Consider the following 21914-nt stretch of genomic DNA (forward strand, 5'->3'; position numbering starts at 1 on the left):
TGTAGTACACCCTATCGACCCGCCACCCAAGTGAGCCCAACACACCCCCTCCACCCTCCTACCTCCCCCCCGAACACCAGTGTCCAAAGATGCTCATTGTCAGTGGGCTGTCGCTATTGCAAGCCCCCTCTGCGGGTATCAGGGGCACCTCTGCCTGTGGAGCGCAGGTTCCTCCCAGATCTACGTTGGGGGCTGCCCTGGACGGAACTTGCAACGGATGATGTCTCTGCCTGCTCACGTCCATGCATGTCCCTAAGGGTTTGCGAGAGCTCAGTGAGCACACGGCGCACTGGGGCAAGTTCGGCACATACGTCCTTGGACGTCGCATGCAGTTCCCCCCTCAGGCTCTCGGTGCTTCTCTCCATTTGGACTCCCAGGCTCTCGGTGCTACTCTCCATTTGTGCCCTTAGTGTCTCTGTACCTCTCTCCATTTCTGCCCTAAGTGTCTCAGTTGATGTTTCTATGTCTGCCTTAGTGCCCCCACATTCATCGGCATGGTCCTTGAGGAGCGTGGCCAGTTGCTGCTGTTGCACGATTAACTGGTCGAGGGACTGTTGCCTCTGCTGGGCCATGGCCATTTGCGGGGGTGTCACAGAGGGGCTGTTGTCCTCATGTTGCCTTGCCACAGGGCTTGTGGGGGATGGCCAGTCGTCGTCTTGTGGGTGCCCCTGCGTGGTATCCTCATGTTGTACGGGATGGGACAGACAGGGGGATTGGGACAGGTCATGGATGGATCTGACTTCGACATCCCCGTCTTCTGTGTCGGAGCATGCTGCCATCAATGGGGTGTCACCTATGGTGCTGCTGCCACCAGAGGCAGTGCCTTCTGTGGCATCCGTTGGGGGGACCTGTGGTGGTGGTGTTGTGGGCATGCTGGCTGCTGGGGTGCCTGTTGATGTTCCCTCCTCTGTGCTGCCACCTGATTTGTGCTGCTGCCGTGTCTTGATGCGTGCAGCTGAGGTGGAGGGTCTTTGGCCGTTGGTCTTGGCCCTCTTTGCAGGTGTGCTGGTAGGGGTGTCCTGATGCTCGTCGTTTGGATCGGACCCTGTGGTGGAGTAAAGGAGGGCGAGGGTTATTAATGGGTCTGTGGGTATTGGAATGGCATTGTATCACATGCATTGGGGTGGTACCTGAGGGTGATTTGGGTTCGGGGCCTTGGAGGTGCTTTCATTTGTGTGTGGGGTGAGGGTGCAGTTTTTTGGCAGCCTGCAGTTAGGGTGTGCCTGCTGCACGTGTAGTGCGTGTTTTAGGGGTTTTTAATTATTTATGTATTTATTGTGGGTTTTAACGTGCGCTATCAGGCCGATGTGTGTGGACGTTCTCCTGGACATGTGTTTCTGTTGCACTATGTGGACACATGGTACTTCACATGGATGGACTTTGTGGATTTGGCATTGTTTTATTTGGCCCACCTACCTGTATCTTCGGATGTCTGCACTCCTTTCTCCATCCCTCCCACTCCCTCCATGCTCTCCATTCCGATGGTGGAGGCACAGATTTCTTCCCAGGGGGTCAACTTGATGGGTGATTCAGGACCTCCCCCGGTGGCTGTGGCAATGTTGCGGTTGGCAGAGAGTATGCTGCGGACGCGTATCCGCAGGTCGTCCCATCGCTTTCGGCATTGCTGTGGGTTGCGGGGTGCGGTCCCCACCGCACTTACCCGCTGTGCCACCAGAGCCCATATGGCCTTCTTGTTTGCAAGTGCCGTCCTGGTCATTTGCGTGCAGAAGACGACGGCAGCATTCTCCTGGAGGGTCTCTGTAAGCACGGTGAGTTCCTCACGGGAGAAGTGGACCTGCCGCTTGCGGTCGCACGCTTTCTTCGCTACTTTTCCCATTTTTCTTGGTTTCGCTAGGGTGGATGTCGGGTTGGGGTGTGTCTCAGGGTAGTGTTTTTAGTGGTTGTGTGGTTTTAGTGGTTTTATAGGTGTACGGCGGGATGTTTCCTGTTCCGGGCCCATGTTTTAACTTCCGTTTCCGTATATTTCCGGTCACCGTACTTTCCGGTAGGCGCACACTGCGGTGTCCGCTGTGATGGGTGGCGGTATTGCACCTAGGGCGCCGTACGGCGGCGGTGTGGGCCGTTTTGGGGTCATTTCCGCCATCGCGGACTTTGCACTTCCGCCATGCCGTGGTGCTCGTGCCCGATGGGTCGGAATGGGCCGCACTTTGCTCCTTCGTGCAATGGCGGAAACGCTATTTACGCTGTGGCGGTCCGGTCAGTCACTTTCCGCCAGGGTCGTAATGAGGGCCATAGATGCAAACCAACTTACTGTATATGCTAACTGAGCAGAAGACCTGCACCGCCTCCAAACCTGCTCTGAAGGATTGTGTTTCTTACATGATTAAATTCCTGTTGCTTTCAGGGTGTTTGGCAACCTTAAAATGGCAACTTTACATGAACTAATTGTAAATCTGGTGAGCTAGCTTAGTGGGTTACTCACTCCCTGCTAACAGTAACTAATGGGAGAATGTGAAAGTCAATCAGGTTCATCTCTCAATTCTGGTGATGGTTAAGCAAAAGGAGATGTATTAGTTTGCTTGCAAAACAAACTGGAAGCATCCTAGTCATTAACCCTTCCCTCCAGACTAACCCACCTCGCCTTTCAGACCCAACACTTTTATGATGTAACAAACGGGACCGCCACTTGGGCTTCGATCATTGTACAGCCCCCACACCATGGACTTGTGGCTCAGTATTCCTGCCACCCCCTAAAACAAAGGGCCCTATTCATCCCGCTGCATAGCCGGTTAATAGGGTTGATGTAGAACGGTATAATGTGTTTATGTCTTTCGAGGTTATCATGGCCATCCAGGTGTACTTCCTAACGCGTCCTCTTCAGGAGAGGGAGTAGTAGGGCCTCCAGCCCCTTGACGGCTTTCTGTCCTGATGAAGGGCTCATTGTGTTTTCTGGCTTAAGCAGTGTTAGCCATTGGCCTTAGTTCAACACCCTTGTCCCAGTGCCCTTGAGCAGCCCGAAAGCTCACAGTCAGAAGTGTACATGCGCAGTCCAGTCCTCTAGAGAAAGAAAAACTAATAAACACTAAGGGCTGGGAAATACAAGATGACATTATTGGGGGGAGAGCTATGTGCATAAAATTCCCGCCTTCACTTAATGTTTTCGCTCTCATTTATTCGCGAAACTGGTTCTGATCTGCGCTCTCCCGCAAGCACTTTTGAGATTGTTATATTTACAGTGGAATGAAACATAGCATTAAGCATTAACCATTAAGAAAAACAGTAGTAGCAAGTGAGAGATTTATTCTAGCAATGAAAAATCAGAAATGGGTTGCTTTGGAAGCAGAGGTGTAGACAGGGTGGAAGGCCTGTGAAGGCAAGACCCACCCAAAATCTGTAAATTCCCACTCAGCAGCTCTGTGTGTGCATTTATAGATGTTAATGTCACTCTGGGGGGCCCAACAAGATTAGCTTCAGGCTCCACTTCAAAGACAATCCTGGCTAGGCCTCTGTTTGGAACCCTTCTCTGCTCACAGTATCAAGGAATGTTGAGCTGGCTGCCCATTAAATTAACTGGTTGAGCCTGATGATAAGGAATTGATAGGAATGTTTCTCCAGAGAATTGTCAACAGACTCATTAAGTATCACCCAATTAGCCAAACAAAAGATACAAATGAATAGGTCCAAGGATGCTAGGCTCAGAACAACACCTCCACATGTATTATCAAACTCTGCATTGCTAAGGAAGGAATCACTCTTCAATAGTATGTTGTAGAGATAAATCTAATTTTTTATATTAAAGTTGTGTGCAAAAAGACATAAATCCAACATTTAGAGAAATTAAGACATCAAAATGGTTTGCTAAAACAGAACAATCAGACAAAAAAATATATTTACAACACACAGTGCCAAAAAAACATTTTTTGGGACAATCTCCAAATTGTGTGTGTGTAACAAACCCGACTTCTATTAGGATTTGCCAAGAAATTTACATATTGCAGTATACATATTCAAGTCAACATTTGTGGAAAACACATAGAACAATGGTAGGTACACAAAATTATTTTTCTTGCGTAAACAGCATAAATGTGCTGTAGTTTTGGGGGGAGTAGTGCGTCTACACCAGGTGTTTCAGCCGTTTCTAGGTGGGCTAGGTGTGCCTCATCTTTAACACGGCCTTCATCAGGACGGAGTTCTGTGTAGATTGACGTCTGTGCTGCAGGGGAAGGAGACTACAGTCAGGGGGGTGCCTGAGCCAAAATTATTTAGTTTGAGTGAATCACGTGTGGTTAATGTAAAATCAAAAAGCACATAGCTTACCTATGGGTTAATAGATTTCACAGGCGCTAAATTTGAGATCTGCTAGCTGCATGGTCTGGTCTCTGTATGGTCCTGTTGCAATTAACAGAGAACGAGAGAAGCAAAGGGAGGTTGGAGCTAAACATGTCCTCGTTTAAAAAGGCATGAAAAAAAGTTTTTTATTATATGCAGGGAAAAAAATCTTACCTCTCGCTGGAAGTCGAAAAATGCTGATCCAGGGTGGTATCAGTGGGAAACAGACACAGCTTTTTTTTTTTTTTTTGGTCAATGTATGAAATCACCTACATGAAAAACTATACTTTCTTTGTTAATTCCAAATGTTTTCTGTCATTATGAAACTATGTATTAAGTTTCCAGGCGACACGCCCTAATTCTCACCCTCTCGGGCTGTTAGTAATACAATACAAAGTGTCCACCTACTTAATTATGGTTTTTCTCTGCTGAGATTCCTGAGACACATAAACATTTTGTGATCCATGCCACAACATATTGAAATGAAGTATTTTCGGTAATCACAACCTCATGGGGCCATTAGCTATGTTGTCTCAGAGTATAAAAAACCAATGCCACCCCGCAATGCTTACGGTTGCCATGACAACCGTTTGTCAACAATATTGTCCAAATTAACTTTTTAGACACGCGTTGACACTAATCACACCCATAATTGATTGAGCTTTTTTTGTGCCCCCCGGATGGAGCAGAATCCATCATTTTGTTTCTCACTTGATCCTAGGGCCATTCCAAGATGGCTGACATATAAATACCTACAGGGACCTAGCAACAGCGTTACCAACGCTTTGCAGTCAGGCCCCTGCAGTCTCAACTGTGACACAGCAGCCTGAGGAGCTCCAGCTCGTACTTTTTTGGCAGACAGGCTGCCCATGCTGCAACCCTCACAGGTACTTTAAATAAACCCTGCACTTACTGCTATATATATGAGACAGTTGTCACTAGGTAACCACACTCACCTTGAGCAATATATATTTTTTAGCTGTGCAAGCCGTGTCTGTTTCCCACTGATACCACCCTGGATCAGCATTTTTCGACCTCCAGCGAGAGGTAAGATTTTTTTCCCTGCATATAATAAAAAACTTTTTTTCATGCCTTTTTAAACGGGGACATGTTTAGCTTCAACCTCCCTTTGCTTCTCTCGTTCTCTGTTAATTGCAACAGGACCATACAGAGACCAGCCCATGCGGCTAGCAGATCTCAAATTTAGCGCCTGTGAAATCTATTAACCCATAGGTAAGCTATGTGCTTTTTGATTTTACATCAACCACACGTGATTCACTCAAACTAAATAATTTTGGCTCAGACACCCCCCTGACTGCAGTCTCCTTCCCCTGCAGCACAGACGTCAATCTACACAGAACTCCGTCCTGATGAAGGCCGTGTTAAAGATGAGGCACACCTAGCCCACCTAGAAACGGCTGAAACACCTGGTGTAGACGCACTACTCCCCCCAAAACTACAGCACATTAATGCTGTTTACACAAGAAAAATAATTTTGTGTACCTACCATTGTTCTATGTGTTTTCCACAAATGTTGACTTGAATATGTACACTGCAATATCTGAATTTCTTGGCAAATCCTAATAGAAGTCGGGTTTGTTACACACACACAATTTGGAGATTGTCCCAAAAAATGTTTTTTTGGCACTGTGTGTTGTAAATATATTTTTTTGTCTGATTGTTCTGTTTTAGCAAACCATTTTGATGTCTTAATTTCTCTAAATGTTGGATTTATGTCTTTTTGCACACAACTTTAATATAAAAAAAATGAGATTTATCTCTACAACATACTATTGAAGAGTGATTCCTTCCTTAGCAATGCAGAGTTTGATAATACATGTGGAGGTGTTGTTCTGAGCCTAGCATCCTTGGACCTATTCATTTGTATCTTTTGTTTTCCTAGTTAACCCTCCTGGGTAGAATAGGTTCCACACCAGGAGCCCTATTTTTTTATTCTAGTCTGTACAGCCCGTGGCTGTGGGCATCGACCGACCCATAACAAGGTCAAAATCTAACTATAGTAAAATAAATTTCCATCTGTCATCTATGGATAACGTCAATGTAGTCTTGTATACCGATGACTATTTTAAACAACTTCTAGGGACCTCCTCCACACTACGAAACGAGGAGGGTGTGCTCACTAGAGGTTTGACTGAGGACCAATTAGAAATACTCAATCAAAAGAAAAAAAGAATAATTCAAACAGAGCTACATGGCAAGTTGATGCTCGAATACTTGAGGGCCGGCATAATACCCGAAGGCCTCCAGGTACGGAACATCCCCAGGGTATTTACAGATAACCCTAAGTTCACGAAAAACTTTAGTGGGGTTGGAAATAAATGCAGCCGCGATTGGTTGATTCTGGTTATAGACACGGCTAAAGAGGAATGTGAAAAACAAGGCGCTGAATTAATCGATTTGGAAAAAAAGTTTCTCGAAGACAAATCCATTCAGGATGCTAAGGATAAACTGGATAAATTGGAGTTGGAAATCACCAAGTTCAAAAATCTGACACTGGACAGGAAGGTGGACAAGTTCAAAAAAGACCTAGCAAACTATTCAGAAGAAAAAACCTATCCTTTTCTCAGACCTACATACTACACAGATTTACAAGCAAGCCAAAACTACAATCGGAGAAATAGATCAGTCAATTTCGCAGGGACCTCCTCCAGTGGGAGTGGAAGTACCTCAAGCCTACCGGGATCTACAGTGCAACAGCAACCACAACCTTTTTTTCCCAGGGGCGGACAAAGAGGAAGACCCAGGAGACGACCGACGCAACCAGGACAGCGAATGAGAACACGCCAGTGGTACCAAAACCAAGGACAGAACCAGGGATACCAGTCTTCATCTTATCCACCCGCTTTATGACCCCACCAGAATTAAGGCTCCTCGCCAAGGGTTTATCCTTCGTCCCTGCCCAAAAGGCACGACCTTTCGAGATTGAATTAGAACTGCGGAAACTCTTCAGAAATGTACGTTTGAAACATTTTTTTGAAGTTTACTTACCTTCGTGCAGAAACACTGGACAACAACAACCACAGAATAAGTCAGACAACACTACAGGTTTAAAAGAACAATCCAAGTTCTATCCTCCACCTGGCTCGACTCCCGTCGAGATCATAACTTTTGAGAAGATAGTCACCAAGACCATACTAGCTGGTTTTAAAAAAGACAACTTCTACAGCAATAACCTTGACAAAGAAGAAAGGATTGCTATGAGAAATTTGGAAACCGACAGATCAATCACAATCAAGCCCGCAGACAAAGGGGGCGGCATAGTCGTTTGGGATACCTCTGATTTCAACATTGAGTGCCTACGACTACTGGGCGATCGAGAAGCTTACCTACCTTTGGAATACAACCCTACCAAGGTCCTCCAAGACGAAATTGCAAGCCTCACTCAACACGCTCTCACGCAAGGTTGGATATGTGAAGATGAGAAGATGTTCTTGAACAAAACCAACCCACGCATCCCAGCCTTCTATATCATCCCAAAGATGCATAAAAATTCAGAAAAACCGCCCGGTAGACCGATTGTATCGGCATGTGAATCCCTCCTGGAACCTTTGTCCCTTTACACAGACTATTTTTTAAAACCTTTTGTAATGAAAATGCCCTCCTACCTAAAGGATACCACACACACTATTAACTTACTTGACGACATCATCCTCACCACCGATAGCCTCCTTGTGACAAAGGATGTCGAGGCTCTATATACATCCATACCACAACAAGAAGGTCTAGAAGCCATTCGTGACATCCTGAACACCAGAGAAGACTTAGATTCTACCCCCACAAATTTCATCCTTGAGTGCACTAGATTGGCAATGTCTGAAAATTTCTTCCTGTTCCAGAACCAAATCTACAAACAAACTAAAGGTGTGAGTATGGGCGCTACTTTCGCCCCGGACATTGCCAATCTATATATGGCCCGCTACGAAAAGAACCATGTCTTCACGCCAGACAACCCCTTCCTAGGAAACATCTCATTATGGAAGAGATACATTGACGACGTGATTATTATATGGCAGGGGACACCTTTGGAACTACAACAGTTCCACAGTTGGATCAATTTAAGAAATACTCACATTAATTTTACCATGCATCGGGTCCACCACCAAATAGATTTCTTGGATCTGCATATCTACAAGACCGGGGATCGACTAAAAACTGAGTTGTTTCGAAAAACCACGGACCGCAACACTTTGTTGCACTTCCAAAGTTATCATCCAATGGGATTAAAGTACAATTTACCTTACGGACAATTTTTGCGTATACGAAGAAATTGTTCAGACCTGGCAAAATTCCATCAACATGTGGAAGGACTAACCCAACGACTTGCAGAGAGAGGCTATCCAAAAAAGGCCATCAACCAAGCCAAAAAGAGAGCCAAACATACACCTAGAGAAATCTGTTTGGAAAACAAACCGAAAAAAGATTTGGGAAGACTGGTATGTGTCACCACTTTTGGACCCTTGAGCCTATTGATCCAGAAAACCATCAAGAAGAACTGGCATTTGGTGAAACACCCTGGCACTCTGCACAATGTGCCATGTTTTGCTTTCAAGAAAAACAGAAATCTAAGAGACGCTCTAGTACACACCTTCATAGAGCCACCCCCACAAACACAGAACACACTATGGGATTTACCTCCGATAGTTGGACATCACAAATGTGGTCAATGCGTGGCATGCCCTTTGACCCTACAAAAGAAATCTTTCGAACATGCACAAGTTAAATGGACAATGAAAGATTTTACAAACTGCAACACGAAGGGTGTCATATATGTAATACAATGCCGTTGCAAACTCCTCTACATAGGAAAAACCACACGTGCCATCAAAATGCGCATCTCTGAACATCGTTCATGTATCAGGAACAAGGTAGCAGACAAGCCCCTAGTAGAGCAATTTATCAGTAAGAACCATAGTGATACTGATCTAAGATGGTTTGTCCTCCAAAAAGTGAAACCAGCAAAGCGTGGGGGGGATCTGAACAAAACGCTGACCCAATTAGAACAACGGTGGGTCCACAGACTTAACTCCGTTCAGGCTGGTCTAAATGTGTCAGTTGAATGGAAGTCTTTCCTGTAATGACATGTGCCCAATGATTGAGTATGAGCTATGAACTTCTTAACACTATGATCATTTTTCATTTTATGAAATGCAGAAGTCAGTAGACATTATGACACTGTGTTTTTTGTTTTGGTCAATGTATGAAATCACCTACATGAAAAACTATACTTTCTTTGTTAATTCCAAATGTTTTCTGTCATTATGAAACTATGTATTAAGTTTCCAGGCGACACGCCCTAATTCTCACCCTCTCGGGCTGTTAGTAATACAATACAAACTGTCCACCTACTTAATTATGGTTTTTCTCTGCTGAGATTCCTGAGACACATAAACATTTTGTGATCCATGCCACAACATATTGAAATGAAGTATTTTCGGTAATCACAACCTCATGGGGCCATTAGCTATGTTGTCTCAGAGTATAAAAAAACAATGCCACCCCGCAATGCTTACGGTTGCCATGACAACCGTTTGTCAACAATATTGTCCAAATTAACTTTTTAGACACGCGTTGACACCAATCACACCCATAATTGATTGAGCTTTTTTTGTGCCCCCCGGATGGAGCAGAATCCATCATTTTGTTTCTCACTCGATCCTAGGGCCATTCCAAGATGGCTGACATATAAATACCTACAGGGACCTAGCAACAGCGTTACCAACGCTTTGCAGTCAGGCCCCTGCAGTCTCAACTGTGACACAGCAGCCTGAGGAGCTCCAGCTCGTACTTTTTTGGCAGACAGGCTGCCCATGCTGCAAGCCTCACAGGTACTTTAAAATAAACCCTGCACTTACTGCTATATATATGAGACAGTTGTTACTAGGTAACCACACTCACCTTGAGCCATATATATTTTTTAGCTGTGCAAGCCGTGTCTGTTTCCCACTGATACCACCCTGGATCAGCATTTTTCGACCTCCAGCGAGAGGTAAGATTTTTTCCCCTGCATATAATAAAAAACTTTTTTTCATGCCTTTTTAAACAGGGACATGTTTAGCTTCAACCTCCCTTTGCTTCTCTCGTTCTCTGTTAATTGCAACAGGACCATACAGAGACCAGCCCATGCGGCTAGCAGATCTCAAATTTAGCGCCTGTGAAATCTATTAACCCATAGGTAAGCTATGTGCTTTTTGATTTTACATCAACTACACGTGATTCACTCAAACTAAATAATTTTGGCTCAGACACCCCCCTGACTGCAGTTTCCTTCCCCTGCAGCACAGACGTCAATCTACACAGAACTCCGTCCTGATGAAGGCCGTGTTAAAGATGAGGCACACCTAGCCCACCTAGAAACGGCTGAAACACCTGGTGTAGACGCACTACTCCCCCCAAAACTACAGCACATTAATGCTGTTTACACAAGAAAAATAATTTTGTGTACCTACCATTGTTCTATGTGTTTTCCGCAAAAGTTGACTTGAATATGTACACTGCAATATGTGAATTTCTTGGCAAATCCTAATAGAAGTCGGGTTTGTTACACACACACAATTTGGAGATTGTCCCAAAAAATGTTTTTTTGGCACTGTGTGTTGTAAATATATTTTTTTGTCTGATTGTTCTGTTTTAGCAAACCATTTTGATGTCTTAATTTCTCTAAATGTTGGATTTATGTCTTTTTGCACACAACTTTAATATAAAAAAATGAGATTTATCTCTACAACATACTATTGAAGAGTGATTCCTTCCTTAGCAATGCAAAGTTTGATAATACATGTGGAGGTGTTGTTCTGAGCCTAGCATCCTTGGACCTATTCATTTGTATCTTTTGTTTTCCTAGTTAACCATCCTGGGTAGAATAGGTTCCACACCAGGAGCCCTATTTTTTGATTCACCCAATTAGCCTTCAGAGGTATGAACAAGCCAAACTTTATTCCAAGACTTGTACGTTTCAGACAGTGTAGCATCCCACCCGCTAACAAGCAGAGGGAGGATAGCTCAGGGGCAATGCGTTTGCCTTGGAAGCAAGACAACGCGGTGCAACACAGGTTTTAATCCCGATCCCGCGCTAAGGAACCACTAGCTGCCATTAAACGTGCTATACATTAACAAGAACAATAAAAACTTTACAAAAAACTAGGCCATCACAACAACGCCCTCCAGCTCACCTCCCTAACTGTTAGACCTCTCGTCACTTTTTGTAACTATTTCTTTGCACCCGCCAACTCAAAACAAAAAAATCTTTCATATTCAATTTTAGTCCTTCGTCAGTTGTTACTACTCTACCCATATCACATGTCCATCTATGTTGCAGTTCAATCCACCACAGCTGACGACACCCCGACCCATCCTCCTGAGCCCATCTATGTAGTTCTGCGTGTATTCAATGCTCCATTGTTTCATCTGGTCACAACCAGAACAATCGAAAGGTGGCGGCTGAGTGACCTTGACCTTGTGCCGGTAAGCAATTCAAAAGTGCTGATCCTTGCAGCTACTCCGCACCATATTGCGCTTGTCCCCTTGTCGACTTGCTTAAAACAAGCATTGGCTATAGTAATACGGTTGGGGGAATGACCTAACTTTTAATATTGGCTGAGATTTAAAGAAAAATAAAAAGCACTCTGGCTCAATTTGGAAACAGACATCACACTGGTATCATAAAACAGAATGTAGTGTCATAGTACATAGAAAAATATTTCCCATTTCATTCATTCTCCCCTTCCTCGCAATGTGATCATGCCATGTTCATTCATTATTGTAACCCGGGGCTGCCATCGCTGACAGAATCATGCACATTGTTTGTTTCTTATTTACATTTTATAGCAGATGTTGGTAATAACACCACTGGGCCTCCCCATTTGGTAATTCCCACTAGGGGTCCAAGGGGCATTTATACTGATGGAAAAAATTGGACCTGCAAATAATATGGAAAGCCGCCTTCCATTTCCATGGTGGCCGGGAGGGAGAACAACATTAGTGAGGAGCGGAGGGTGCACAACAGGCGTCATACCTGGGAACATGTAGGTGTGTGCTTTCATTTCTTTTAGGGAGTTTAATGAGAGGGGAGAAGACAATGCAGAGGGGCGGGGGAAGGGCATGATTAATAGCTTGCCTGGATGTGACCAGCATTAGGTAAATACCTTGGTGTGAGCAGCCTGATTGGATGCCCACATGTGCTTGCTTGCTAAGGAAATACGATTTTCTCCACTACATTACCATCATTTGACACTACAATCTATTTAGCAGCAAACCACTCTTATGAAATAGCATTTAACACTGCAAAATAATATTACATTTTAATTCTGCTTTACAAGACAATATCTGAAATTAAAATGTTTATATTCTTTATGGCCTTATGCACACATGATATCCTTATTTCTAAAACTATGCTTGGTGGAATCTACACACACATATATATTCATCACTTGAAAATAAATACAGCTATTCTCCTTAGAACAATTTGGAGTTCTGAAACAAGATGTGCCTTATGATAAAACTATACTTTACTTTTGAGCTTGGAACTATGCCTGTCCCTTGTCACTTCTAATCCCAGTAGCTCACCAGATGACTGTACATATGCTGACATATGGAGCGTACCTTCTGCCCAACTCTCTTATTAAGGGGTGGCATGTATTCAACTTCGTATACATGTACATTATTGCACTGACATATGCACAATGAAGACATGCTTGCATATGCTTATGATTTTTTTTATATGAACTGATCCAGAACCCCCATAAGGCTTACGATATAGAAGGAACAAGTGACATCTTGCTTAGCGTCTTAGAGGTTCAGATAAATCAATGCCAGACATGATATAAAGTGTTCACAATTTTGGATAGTCTTTGAAAACTCGATCTGTCCTTTCACCACGTTGCGCTGCATTCATACTGACCAAATGTGCCATTATGTTTTTTTTCGATTCAATGTTCAAGTGCTTGAATAATAACAATGAGAAATTCGTGGCTCGGAATGGCGTTTTGTTTTAATCACTTGTTTCGTGAAACATATTTCAACTCTTTGTAATATCCATTACAGAGTCTTTGTGACTTATGATAGAAACGTACTTTAAGAATGACGTTCATTACAACTATATTAGTACATCCAAGACCCTGTGCATTATCCACAAGGCTTTCTGGGGCCTGGCACCTACCTACCTGCAACGTTGCCTACCTAAATACTGTTCTCACAAGCCCTCTACCTCCAACCTTCTGCGATTGAGCTGGTTCTCCAACTAGATATTTGGAAGGATATCCTTATCCTCAGCAGGTGCCTTCCTCTGGAATGGCCATCCTCCCACCCTCCATCTTGAGCCTGATCTTCTTAAGTTCTGGAGCCTCCTCAAGACGTTACTCTTCTCCTTTTCCTTCTCTCTCCCTCTACTCAGCTAACCTAGCTCTCTGCTCTTTCCCTCCCTCCCTCCCTCCCTCCCTCCCTCACTGCATCCCTCCCTCCTCTGCATTACAGCTTGCTGATGGGCCGCCTGGTGTACCTCAGAGTCTCACAGGTCCCAGGTACCCCCGCCAGTCCTTTCTCACACTTGCCTTAGGGCCCTGCACCCCACTCACCCTCACTGCACTTTAGAAATAACCCTTGAGAGTGGCTCTCTCTGCACTTACCCCAGACTCCACCAACTGGGTGCACTTGGACCTCCCCCTATCGGTGACCGTCCGTGCACTTGCACAATCAGAATGCACCATGCCTGAAGATCGCCTGTCTGTTCTCCCTTGTCCTCACCACTTAATTGCACTTGGTAAAACTGCAGAATCGTCGTCAGGCCTATTTGCTGTGTCCCAGCTGTTAAATGTATTATATGCACTTACTCTGCCTGTGCAGAGTAATATCGACTCAGCATTTCAAGGGCTCTGAGCGACTGTTGTTTTTACCCATGTTCCCACCCTCCATCAGCACTTTGAAACACTTGCCTATGTATAGGCGCTTTATAAATAAACATTACCATTACCATTTGCTGCTTTGTGCTGTCTTGGAAAACCAACAAAAACAAATGTAAACAAATTAGGTCCATTAGTCCTGCAAAAGAGACCAGATGACCGGCCTTCTCCTTCAATTTCCAGACCTATGGAAAGATGACTCCCCCTGTTTGAGATTAGACTCTAACGCACAGAGCTTCAGAAAAGAGCTGAAAATCTTCTTTGTCTCCTGCTGTCTACAATCCCCTTATCTCCGGACCTTCACATCACACTTCCATTGCTCCCTCCTCTCCTGCCCAGTCTACTTTGTTCCTTAGCATACATTGTATACAACCACCTTCACTCATGTATGCTTTGGTGTACCATATATCGGTGAGCAGCCCATCGTGCACCTTTAAGCAGCACATCTTGGGTCCTATTCCTTGTTCTTTGTAAAGTGTACTGATCCCTGTTGGTCACTCTGAATTTGCAGGAAAAAGCGACGAACACTAAAAACAATCTGTGCGATACCTACCTTTATTCAGCTGAGGATAGTATTAAGTAAGGTAGTTCGATCGTGAAACACAGTTCAAGGAATCTAATAGCAATTAGAAAAGTATAGCAAAATGTATTTAACACATATATAAAAAATACAATGAGTGAGTCATAAGACAATTGTTAGTACATTCATTCAGATAAAAAAACTATACAAAAATATTCTGTGACTGCTTGTATCCTGTTGTTGGTACTCATATGATTGAGTCCGGTCGTCGTCCCAGTTCCCCTTGTTGTGTCCTTGGTATAAAAAAGAGGTATGCAGTGTAGTGTTTTTATTTCCTCTTTCTTGTCTTTATTTGGTTGACCTCTTCCTTTGTTATAGAAGACTTTACTATTGGAGGTACCCTCTCCTGGGTCATCCGGGTCGCTGCTATCATTACTCGTGCTATACGAGGTGGCTCTGAATCTTACTCTTCTTGATTGATTGTTCAGCCCTCCTTGTTACAAGGATGGGTTTTTATATCTTTCTTGTACATAGGGGAACACTTTGTCATGGCTGACTTTGGCTAGATCTTTCTTTTCTTATAGTTATCCAATGATGTTAATTTTTTATGTCTTCCTGTTTATTTTTTATTTCACAGTTCAAAGAATCTTTGCTGAACCAGTTGAAAGAAAGGAAGACTTAGACTGCACCTTCTAATAGCCTATGTGATTACTACAACCACTCCTGCTGAATGTTTCAGAATCATCACAGTGAGCAGAAACATGTCGAGAGCTATACCTTGCATATTATTATGATACAAGGCTATGTGAAAATAACACATCGTATATGTTTTCAACCTGAATGAAAACTAAGAGCCTTGATTCTCTTTTCTTTTCTTTACCAATCAATTTACTCTTGAACATATGAGTATCAACAACAGGATACAGTCACAGACTCTTTTTTTTAATAGTTTTCTAATTGCTATTAGATTCCTTGAACTGTGTTTCACGATCCAACTACCTTACTTAATACTTAAACTCCTCCCTGATGGGCTATACAAATGCTTTATAAATAATCTCTCCAAAAGATCTGACAGCAAGGTCTAGTTGGATACATCATGGGAGAAGGGGAGTCTATGCCAGTTTTGGCAAAGATCCTGTGTACGCTTCTGGCCATAGGGGGCTGGTTCCAGCCTCTGGACACCTCTCTGAGATTGTTTAAGGTCAGTTGAGACAACATACGTGCTGCACTATTTTAAAACTGGTGCAGTTTCATTATCACATGGTCTTCTAGAGCCTATGGTACAAGTTGTTGGCTCTGTAGAAATGACTTTCCAGCAATGCTGCGATAACCACCACTAATTCAGGAAATTATACGCACCCAAAGATCCTCCTAAGCGTCTGAAAATGTAACCAGAAATATTGATGGTGTGATTCATCTGAGGAATCATAGTGTGTTTTTCAGCTGGACTCTGAGGTTTAATAGATCAACAAAGGCCACGGATTGCCACAGGGTGAGGATGGGCAAGGCACATGTCTGGCATCCAGGTGGTAGGTCTTGCTCCTAATATGATTTCTTCCATTTTGTTTGGGTGCTCTAGGCATCTTCTAAACAGATTTCACAGCCTGCATAAGTGTTGTGCATTGGCTTTAGGAGCTGCAGCTAGTTGTTGAGTAGTAGTGACATTAGCACCAAGAGCCTCCAAACATTAGTCTGAGAAGTTGAATGAAGCATCAACGTCTGGGTTCTGTCGGCTAAGAATGAATGCTTTTAAGCTAGAGCTTAGTTTCTAGAAAAGGGATTGCACTAGGATGTTATGGGCACCGGTAGGAATAGCTCTCTGGTATCATCACCGTTTGCCTCATTAAAGATGTCCTCCTGACAACAGTGGGCCTCATTACGACCCAGGCGGTAAGTTACCGCCTGGGTCGTACCTTTACCACCATGGCGTAAACTATGTTTACGCCATGGTGGTTGGCGGACTTACCGCCCCATTCCGAGGTCGGCGGGGCGGTAAATCCCCAATCCCCATTTACCCTTCCCCATTCCCATTTTTGCCCCATAGGGCATAATGGGAGTGGGGAAGGCGTTAATTACGCCACCGTAAATTACGGTGGCGTAATTAACAACATGGTCCCTTAGCGCCATGGATTTTAACACCTGCTAAAAGCAGGTGTTAAATCCGCAATGGTGCTAAGGGACCTCGGAATCAGGCGTTAAGGGTCGGCGCTGTTTACGCCGCCGTAAACCCCTTACCGCCTGGGTCCTAATGAGGCCCAGTGAATGCCTCCACTTTCTCTTAAGATAACCACTTGGGTGTAATTATGAATAGTGATGCACTTTGTGCTCATAGTGCGGCCTATGTTCTTGGAGAGCCAAGTGCTGATTTTGCGTATGACAATGGCGGGGTAGTTGGGGGCACTTGGAAGGTGGATGGAGGTTTTGCAGAGTTCCAGATCAGCTCCCACAGGTCGTTTTCTCAGGGCTCCACATTTCTCTGGGACTCTTCCCTAGTATTACAAATGGGGTTCAAGAAGTAGGTTGCATGTTAATCTAGCTATTATAGTTGGAGTCTTACCAGCATGTTCATGGATTTCAAAGAGGTTAAAGTTGCACTAAGTGTGTGCTTAGTTTAATCTGCAGAGCTAATAAACCATTGACTTTTTTTTTTTTTTTTTATTTACTTTGAGGGTGGCACATTAGAATTTCAGGGCCTGCACCAAAGGAAGGTTGGATCTGGTGAGCTATACGTGAAGGTTGACTAGAACTGTGATGTGCTTACTTTTGGGGAGAAGTTCTGATCTGATGTAGGACTGTTGGTCAGTGAAGGAGAACAGAGTTCCAGCAGGATGGTACACCAGGAAGAAGTTATGTTCTCATGTGGGGTGAAATGGGTAGCATAGGCTGACCAACTCCGCACAAAAAAGTTGGGGTAGGCAGTCAGTATTTTAACAGTGATGTCCTCTTCAAAGGTCCTTATTTGGCACCTTCACGGCTCACGAGCCCCGCTGCTCTGGCTAAAGTATAAGTCAGGCGTGCAATATTGTGGTGTTGGTCCTTTCAAAGCATGATATCTGTGGTGAGATACATGTGGAATAAGGGGTCACAATGTCTGTAGGTTTTAAATGTCCAATATGTGTTTTATTTGTAGACCTCGTGCTGAGCAGTATTCCATGAAAATGTGAATGGAGTTTCAGGGAGTTGCTGCCCTACTTCAATCCGGCATGGATGGGTCCAGACAAGCATGGCTTTGACATGCCTTTAGCAGAAGAGAAGAGAAATGTGAGGACCTTGAGAGGCCACAGGTGGACCCTGTTGAATACCCAACTGAGTCATGTGGCAGCGGCATTGATATTTACCAAGCGTGATGATTGCAGGTGCGAGAATCAGAAAGCTGGTTGCCAGTACACTGTCTCTTTTTTTCGACCTGCCATAATATTTTCATTTAGGTCAATTTCTAGCTTGATATAATATGTCAGCAACTGAAGAAATACTTTTCCTTTGACTGCAGAAGTTTCATTAATATATTAACCTGAAGAACCTGTATACTTTTTCAATTGTTAAAAATAGTTCGAACCATAAAGTGTCAATATACCTCTGTTAATGGCTATTCCAATGAATCTATATGATAGAAGGAACCACTGAGCTCTGATTTAGAAGGGTTGTGTAAAAGTGAGGGTCATTCTAGACTATTCCCCCTAGTCCTTGCTTTCAGATAGCATATGTAATCACATGTATGTGCTCTAACTTGCAATGCTGTGTCTTGTGTGTTAGTTATAATGCACTCACCCACTAGAGTCTGTGTGTGAGCAGTCACTTAGCAACTTATACAAAATCACTTATGAACCAGAAATCCTTTTAAAACAGGTGGTCTTGAGACTTATTTTTGGGCTACCTGTGCCATTTATTTCAAGCTAACCTTCTTCGGGACCTTAAAACTTTCTGAAAGTGCCATATGGATAGTTCATCTGGTTCATAACTTGGTCCAGTTTCTTGGTAGGTGGGCGTACATGAAGGTTACCAGACATTTCGTCGAAAAAAAAGGTCGACAGGACAAATGGTCGACACCATTTGGTCGAAAACCAAATGGTCGAATTATTTTTTTTTTTGTATTTTCACTTTTTTTTTTTTTGGGGGGGGAATCCCCCTACCCCCTTTTTTTCTAAAAAAAAACTTTTTTCCCTAAACAAAAACTTAAAAAATATATATATAAATAAAAAAAAATTTGACTATTTGGTTTTCGACCAAATGGTGTCGACCATTTGTCCTGTCGACCTATTTTTTTCGACGAAATGTCCGTACACCGTACATGAACTCATTTATTCAGTTGCACAGTGGAGGCATCACATGTCAGTGGCAGACCCGGAATGCATCCATCTCCAGGAGTTGCCTGGTTGCAGTGATAGATGTACAATGTTTAGAAGAAACCAACTGCAGAATTGAAAGAGAAAAGTGTCACTGCTGAAACACATCCGGGAGTCGAAACGCTCTTCCAATTGTGCACTGCACAGCATACTTTTTGATGATAATTGGTTACAAAGCCATACAATTTACAATCTGATATATAGGAATTCATAGCTAAGGATAGTTGAAAACGTGCTGGCAGTCATCCACCTAAATTAAGCCCATCTCCAGAGCTAAAGTGCTGGATCCTGATCTACAGTAATTCAAAGTCGTGATTGGTAGATTAGGGGTCAAGGACAGGTATCCGCGAAATGGAAATCCAATGCCTACCATCTGCTCTATCAGGAAGAAGACAGAGGGTGTCGCTCGGGTGTACTGCTCACCACATAGGGTGCCATAGGTTTGTTTCCCGATCACAATGTTTTCCTCCAATTTTCAAGCTATTAGGCATCTCCAGTGATATATCACTGTTGTCTATCCTTCGGTATGTTAACAACCCCCCTTTTTTACCAGTGTGCTTTGGCAGGTAATGTGACCTGTTTCATCTTGGTGTCAGGCGGGGAAACCTTGACACCCTCAGGTCCTTCTTAATAAAGCTAGACTTTTCCACCACCAATTCATTGATTCCGGACCATACCTATAACGGGTGTCTACACAATTTAAGACGCTGAAAGTTGACTTTCGAATACTTTTGCTCAATTTTTCCGTTGACAGAAGGGCCCAAAATGGACTCTTCAAACTCCCAATGAAGAACAGAGCCAACGCGGATCCATGAGAAGAATATTTTATATGTGGGTTATTTAGAATTAAAAGTGTGATTCACCTAACTCGTGCCATATGATTGCAATAAACTGTATTCGGCAAGGTGGTCCTTCCCAAGACTTGCGCTGCCATTTTGAACTCGAGTTCTTTTTGGGATGGATGCGCCGGAGACTCGCACAATTGACCCTGTGTCCCAATTGCTACTGATTGCTACTGGTATGGAAAATAATGTCTAGATGTGGCATTTCTACAGCACTTACTGCAGATGCATCTGTTTCTGTTGAGAAATGTACTCTGTTTTGTAGGATGCAAGTCTCCTATGATTTAGTACAGTAAAATTACAGTTATTATTGGCAGAAGCAAAATAGGTAGCCTAATGCATGCTAGGCTAGGGAGAGAACATATCCTGTAAGAAAACCTTTGACATTTCTACAGAAATATGCTTTTTGTAGACACCAATAAGAGTAGCTGGAATAGTCTGAGTGAGTATTATTTTCAACAGCCTGTGCGCATTATTTCAAGTCATTGCCAATAAGCCCAAATGTACTGTAGTCGACTGGAAGTATTAATATGGGATTTAGCAGAAACCGCAAGCCTCTATTTTGGCTGCCAGGAAGCCTTCTTTCTACTTCAAAAGAAATCAAATCTATGCCATTCGCTGATCAATATCTGCCAGCGCTTGTTGGTGCTACTGGATGCCACGGGGTGCTTTTCGCAGGCTGTGCACAGTCGGAAACATGATGTACCCTATGACATCAGGGCCCTATTTGTGCATCCTTTGGGCATCACAGATGTATGCAGCCTCCAATGCTGTTGCTAGCCTTCAGGGATTGAGTGTACAGACGTTGATTTAGATGCAGAGGACTGGCCATCCTTAATGGTGTCTCACACCAGGACCTAGATGAGCAACTCACAGGAGATGCAGTAGGTGTACAATTTGAAGCTGAGTGTCGTAACTCAAAGGTGAATTAAAAATTAAATAAACATAGCCGGCCCTCAGAAATCCATAGAACCCTGGATGCGTCCATTTCCATCGCAGACCACGACCGACTCGCCTGGTCAGTGACACTGCATTAGTCTATGCCGAGGTGTGGTGGCGCATCGATGCTCCTCAGAAGTACGTTAATCAAGCAAAAATACCTGACGGCGTCGCCATATTGATTTAATGTCCAGCGCGCACTCAGAGTCCTATGGAAGGACTGCTAAATCACTTTCCCACTGCTCTCAGACACTTATTTCTTTATGCTAATGCCACGATTCGTCAATACGATCTTCATCAATCTCATTATTTCATTCCGCGCGGCAGATTCGTCATTAGTATTAATTTCCATTGGTTGCATTAATGTCAGAGGCATCAAAAGACTCTGTTCAATCATTGCTGGCCAAATGTGGGGCTCAGGAGGCTTTCACCAGGAGGCCGCCCCTCGTGTAGGTGTCCTGAGATACAAACTTTGTCAAACATATGGCTACAACTATGCTCTCATAATACAGATTTACAGGTGTTTGCAGTAAAAATGTTGCTATATAAAGGCAGGAATAATATGGTTAAAATTGAAAAACCTAAAAAACTCTACAATTCAGCAGGGTTAGAAGCACAATCAAAACGTCATTTGCGATGCACAGCTCAGGATGTCACACATAACATCACCTGCCGTGCCATGGGTACGGTGACCCTACCCGCTGGGCAGGTCATGCCCCAGGCACAGTGCCCCTACATGCAGATACTGTTTCCATGCCCCACTAACACTGTGACCGGCTATTCCCCAGGCACAGTGATCCTATCGGCACTGCCCACAGTACATGGTCTTCCACCGTGCCCTGGGCCCAGTAAACCTACCTGCAGTGCCAGCTGGAATGGCTTCAGATCTTCCTAAGTGGTTACAATGCTCGGGTAGGGTCTAAGGAGATTACTTTTTCGATATGTAAACCCTACCCACAACTCACTAGCCTCTTTCACTTTCACTGTTCAAGAAGAATAGGCCATTTCAGTTAGCAAGCCACACTTGCCACAGCATCACCTCGTGGCCACTCCTGGAAGTTCACCT

Source organism: Ambystoma mexicanum, chromosome 7q, assembly GCF_040938575.1.
Source record: "Ambystoma mexicanum isolate Mex_15411 chromosome 7q, UKY_AmexF1_1, whole genome shotgun sequence".
Taxonomy (NCBI): Eukaryota; Metazoa; Chordata; class Amphibia; order Caudata; family Ambystomatidae; genus Ambystoma; species Ambystoma mexicanum.